The sequence below is a fragment of the Delphinapterus leucas genome, chromosome 4 (assembly GCF_059928025.1).
Source record: "Delphinapterus leucas isolate spDelLeu-1000000601 "Yukka" chromosome 4, BTC_Dleu_Yukka2, whole genome shotgun sequence".
Taxonomy (NCBI): domain Eukaryota; kingdom Metazoa; phylum Chordata; class Mammalia; order Artiodactyla; family Monodontidae; genus Delphinapterus; species Delphinapterus leucas.
Window position 1 is genome coordinate 147,233,582 of NC_143132.1, and position 4,969 is coordinate 147,238,550.

At 49.3% G+C, this 4,969-nt stretch overlaps 1 long non-coding RNA gene across 5 annotated transcripts in view; it reads right to left on the bottom strand.

The window, feature by feature from the left end:
• The window catches only part of LOC149749455 (uncharacterized), a 37,917-nt gene extending 33,519 nt beyond the window's left edge, over positions 1-4,398 (bottom strand). For all 5 annotated transcript variants that reach the window (XR_016393152.1, XR_016393151.1, XR_016393149.1 and 2 more), the window contains exons 1-2: positions 2,833-4,398; positions 1,151-1,265 (exon numbers count right to left, since the gene is read on the bottom strand). This is a non-coding gene — a long non-coding RNA (uncharacterized LOC149749455). The remainder of the gene's footprint in view (positions 1-1,150; positions 1,266-2,832) is intronic.
• Between the last annotated feature and the right edge of the window lie 571 nt (positions 4,399-4,969).

Sequence of the window (4,969 nt, forward strand, 5' to 3'; positions counted from 1 at the left end):
CTACAAGACACCCAGCATGGCCAAGAAAATAATAAAAATAAAAATTTAAATTCAAAGATACAGCATTTGAAAACTTACGCAAACAGTTCTTGACTTATGCCTTCAAATGTCCATTTGATCCATACTGAGTCCACCCAGGTTCCAGGAGCGGGGACATAAACCCCACTCCTCCATGGGAAGAACATCCAGGTCAATTATAAGAAGTACATGTAGGGACTTCCCTGGTGGTCCAGTGGTTAAGAATCCGCCTTCCAGTGCAGGGGACATGGGTTCGACTCCTGGTCCAGGAACTAAGATCCCACATGCTGCGGGGCAACTAAGCCCACGTGCTCTAGAGCCCGCGCGCCACAACTACAGACAGAAGCCCACACGCCGCAACAAAAGTTCCCGCGTGCCGCAACTAAGATCCAACGCAGCCAAATAAATAAATGAATATCAAAAAAAAGAAGAAGAAGAACATGTAGGATGGGAGACATTTTTCGGCCTTCTTTGGAAAATACCATCTACCGTATAAAATTCTCAGAACACTGCTTTATAAGCACTATCTATGTGTTAGCTATTTTCATTCAACACGTGTTTATTGAACATCTGCTATGCACTAGTTACTGTGCTAGGGAGATAAGCAGTGAAGATCACAGGGGTGGTCCCTGTGTTGGTGGGCTAGCCGGAGGAAAACTGCAGGCTCAGACCCGCTAGAAGAACCCCCTAGTAAAGGACCAGATGAGCTCGCAGGCTGAAGTTAATTTCCTAGTGAGTCGGCCAGCCCTAGAGGAACAGATAATAATTCTGGCTCTAGAAGTATTTTGCTGGGATTGTGTCTGTTGCGATGGAAGCTTTCTTGGCCGCTTCTCTGAGTGTCGAATGAGGAGGCCAGAGCTCTCAAAGGGCTCAGAGTCCAATTCCATTTCACTCAAGCCGTTCCTATAGCTTTAATGCAAAGCAGGTGCTGGGACTGTTAAAAAGGACCTCAAGGCACCTGGCTCAGCTCTGCAGCAGCTTTTTGCTCTAAGTGAGGTCACATGGCACTGGCCTCCCCTAGGAGTTGTATAGAAATGCAGAATCTCAGGCCCCACTCCTGAAAGGCTGAATCAGAATCTGCATTTTTTTAAAGAATTTTTCATTGTGGTAAGAATGCACATCTAAAATTTACCTTCTGGGGACTTCCCTGGTGGTTCAGTGGTTAGGACTCGGGGCTTCCACTGCAAGGGGGCGTGGGTTCAGTCCCTGGTTGGGGAACTAAGGTCCCTCAAGCCGCACCGCGTGGCCTAAAAAAAATTAATTAAATTAAATTTACCCTCTTAGCCATTTTTAAGAGTACAGTTCAGTGATATTAAGCACTTTCACACTGCCGTGTAACCGTCACCACCATCCTCTCCAGAACCCGTTTTATCTTGCAAAACTGACTCTGGCCCCATTTAACAATGACTCCCCATCTCCACCTCCCCAGTCCCTGGCAAATGCCATTCTCCTTCTGTCTTGATGAATTTGACCACTCAGGGACCCCAGAGAGAGGAATCATACAGTGTCTGTCCTTTGGTGACACCCAGCATCACCTCTTCGAGGCTCATCCATGTTGTAGCAGAATCTGCATTTAACAAGGTCCTGTGTATGCAGGGTGAAGGCGGAGGCGGCTCTACTATGCCTGGGCTGAGACTGGGCTGAGATGGGGGAGGAGAGCGCATTCCGGACAGTCCTGCGGGGACTCAGGCTTTCCCTCCTCCCCCGGCAGTCCCCCCTCCCCCGCTGTCACCTCCATGGTCACGTGTGTGTGACAGCCAGCTTGGACTCCTGAGATCAACCACGGGGGCTCTGATCTGGCAACAAATGGATGGCTAGACCGGCCTCTGGACATCCGAAGTTCCCTGCCCACGGGCAATCCGCTTGTGCTGTACCAGTACGCGGGTAACCTGTACTTCACTCCCGCAGCAGGGGTGGCCGGTAGGCGTCTGTGGCTGGACGGCAGTTAGGGTTCACACTTGTTTAGTAACACACAGTCACATGGTGCTGGCCACGATTCCAGGAAGTTCTCAAGCTTTAACACCTTTAACTCTCATAATAATCCTAGGAGTAGGAACTAGTATGACCCGCATTTAACAGGTGAGGAAACTGAGGCACAGACAGATGAAGTAACTGTCCCAAGGTACTAAGGCTGGTACATGGTGGAGCCGGGACCCTGAGGACCACACCCTGTGCATCCTCTCTGCTAACTGCTGGACCAAGTCTTCTGTCCAAACTGAGCGAGAGGGACTCATACAGATTTGGGGTGTGCTGTGTAGAGGGCTCTACTTTTAACCATAGAGGTTAGTTTATATATTTAAAAAAACACAAAAAGCAAAGCTAGAAGGTCAGAAAGTAAGTAGGAAACCCTTGTGATCTGGTGGATATTTTCTCACTGGGGCATTTAGAGTCCACATTCACATGATTAAATAATCAGATAGACAGGTTTCCCTCCTGCTTCCCCAGCCCCACTTACTGTCCCCTTCCCAGGCCCCTTCCCCTCAACCTCCTAGAAGCCTCCCCTCCCCCTGCCCTCTCTCTCCCCTCCCCCATGTTCTCCCCTCCCCCTCCCCATGTTCTCCTTCCCTCCCCCATGTTCTCCCTCCCTCCCCTCCCCCTCCCCACACTCCTCCGCACTCTGTCCCCCATTTTCTCCCTCCCTCCCCCATACTCCCTCTCCCCTCCCCCATGCTCTCCCTCCCTCCCCCTTCCCCTCCTCTCCTTCCCTCTCCCTCCCCTCCCCCATACTCCCTCTCCCTCTCCCCCATATTCTCCCCCTCCCCTCCCCCATGCCTGCCCTCCCTTCCCCCTTCCCCCCTGCTCTCCCTCACTAACCTCAGTTGTTCTCTTGGCTTCCAAGCAGATAACCCCCCAATTCATATTGCTCATCTGTGATCTTTCTTCCTGGTTCCAGACCATATTTCATTGCTTCCTGGTGTCTGTCACTCCAAGATTTCAAAATCCCCTTCTGGGAAGATGAGCCACACTGGCTTCTACCTTGGACCTTGGAGGTTAGTGGGGAGCCCATGCCACAGCCTGCCTGCTCTGGTCCTCAGCATGCCCATCACCCGCCTGCCCAAGCCCACTGCCCCCAGGCCCCAACTCACCGCTGACCCACGTCACCCTCCCCTCCCCGTGAGGCCTGAAACCTCCCTCACCTTCTCCCCATCCTCTTTTTTTGCGTCCCCCTCCTCTGGAGGTCTCGAATCTGTTTTCTACTTGTCTATTGTCCCTGGCGGAGCTCCAGCCCTGTCATCTACAGCGTCTCCCGAGCCCCTCCCCCACCTTCTTCCCTGAGGCCCACCCTCCACGCGCCTGGCAGGTGTCTTCCCCGAACACACAGCCGCTGGAGCCACTCCTTAGCACTGCCCTTTAACTCCACCCTGCATCCTGCATGACTTTACCAACTGCTTAGTGAGAAGGACCGCCTTCCTTGCTCTTTTTTTTAAAAAGCAATCTCAAACTTACAGAAAAGTTGCAAGTATAGTACAAACAGCACTTTCCTCCCTGAACCATTTGAAAGCCTATTGCAGACCTGATGCCCTGCAATTTCAGCAGAGTCCAACCCTTTGAAAAGTTAGGAAACTAACATTGAGACATCGCTGCCATCTAACCCTCAAGCTCCATTCAAGTTTTGACAAGTAGGCTGAAAACAGCATTTTCTCAACAGAGGGATCCAGTTCAGAATCACCTGTGCGTCCGTTGCCCTGTCTCTTCCGGCTCCTTCAGTTTGGAGCAGCTCCTCATTTCTTCCTTGATTTTTATGTCCTTGACACTTTTGAAGACGACAGTCCAGACTTGTGTAGAATGTCCCTCAGTTTGGGTTTGACTTGATGTTTCCCCTGGGTTAGAGTCAGGCAGGAATAGTGCCTCTTTGGCGGGAATATTGCAGAAGCAACGCTGGGTTCTTTGCATCCTACCGTGTGGGGCGCGACCTCAGTTTGCCCCATGCTGGTGATGTTGATCAGAATGGTGTCCTCAACAGTGATTCTCTCCTCTTTCATAAGTATTTTGTGGAGACCCTTGAAACCACATAAATATTTCATTGCTCATCAGACTTTCAATTGAGTCATTTGTTTATATCAGAATGGACTAGTGGCTTCCTATTTTATTGTGTGTTATATATAACCTGTTACTATCATTACTTTCCTGCCCTCTCTCATCCCACTGTAATTGCCTATAGAAAGAAAATTTTAGCCACATTTTTGGCCATGAAGCCCTGTGTTTATCAAAACCATGTGCTTCATTCCTATACGGCGTATGGTTGTCATCTGAGAATTTGTTACCCAAGTGCCTACAGTTATGACTCGCTCACGAAGCAAAAGTTGTCATAGCATGAAACTCTCTCTAATGGACCATAACACAGTCTCTCCCTGTTTCACACCAGAAACCATCCCGCCCGCCCCCCCACAACCCCCGGGCAAATCAACACTTGTGTGGTTTGTAGCAACATCCAAAATTACGATTCAAATTGAATGCAAATCAGTTCATAAGGTGAAATTGCAAATCTTGCAGAGTCGCGGGGTTTCCTGAAGTGGGTGAAAGTCACTTAGCAGGACTGATCTCAGCCACCTTGACCAAGGGCAGTTGGCAACCACCAAAGAGAAAACAGAGAAGTAAAACGAGACAACGGGTGTGACAAGGATTCAGAAAAGGCCCTCAAAATTGACAAGGCCATCAAATATTTTTGTGGGAAAAAAGTGCCCTTTTTTAATAAATGTGATGTGAAAGTCAAAATTGAAGTAAAGAAGACCATACAATTTTATCGAAAAAAAAGGTTCAGATGTCTTTATTGGTCTCAGAATGAGCACGTGGCTGGAAATATAATCTCCATAAAGTTATTTTCATAATTTTGGTGTCTTTTTTTTTTTTGGCCACACCACACGGCTCATGGGATCTTAGTTCCCTGACCAGGGCTCAAACCCATGTCCTGTGCAGTGGGAGCGCTGAGACCTAACCACCGGATCGTCAG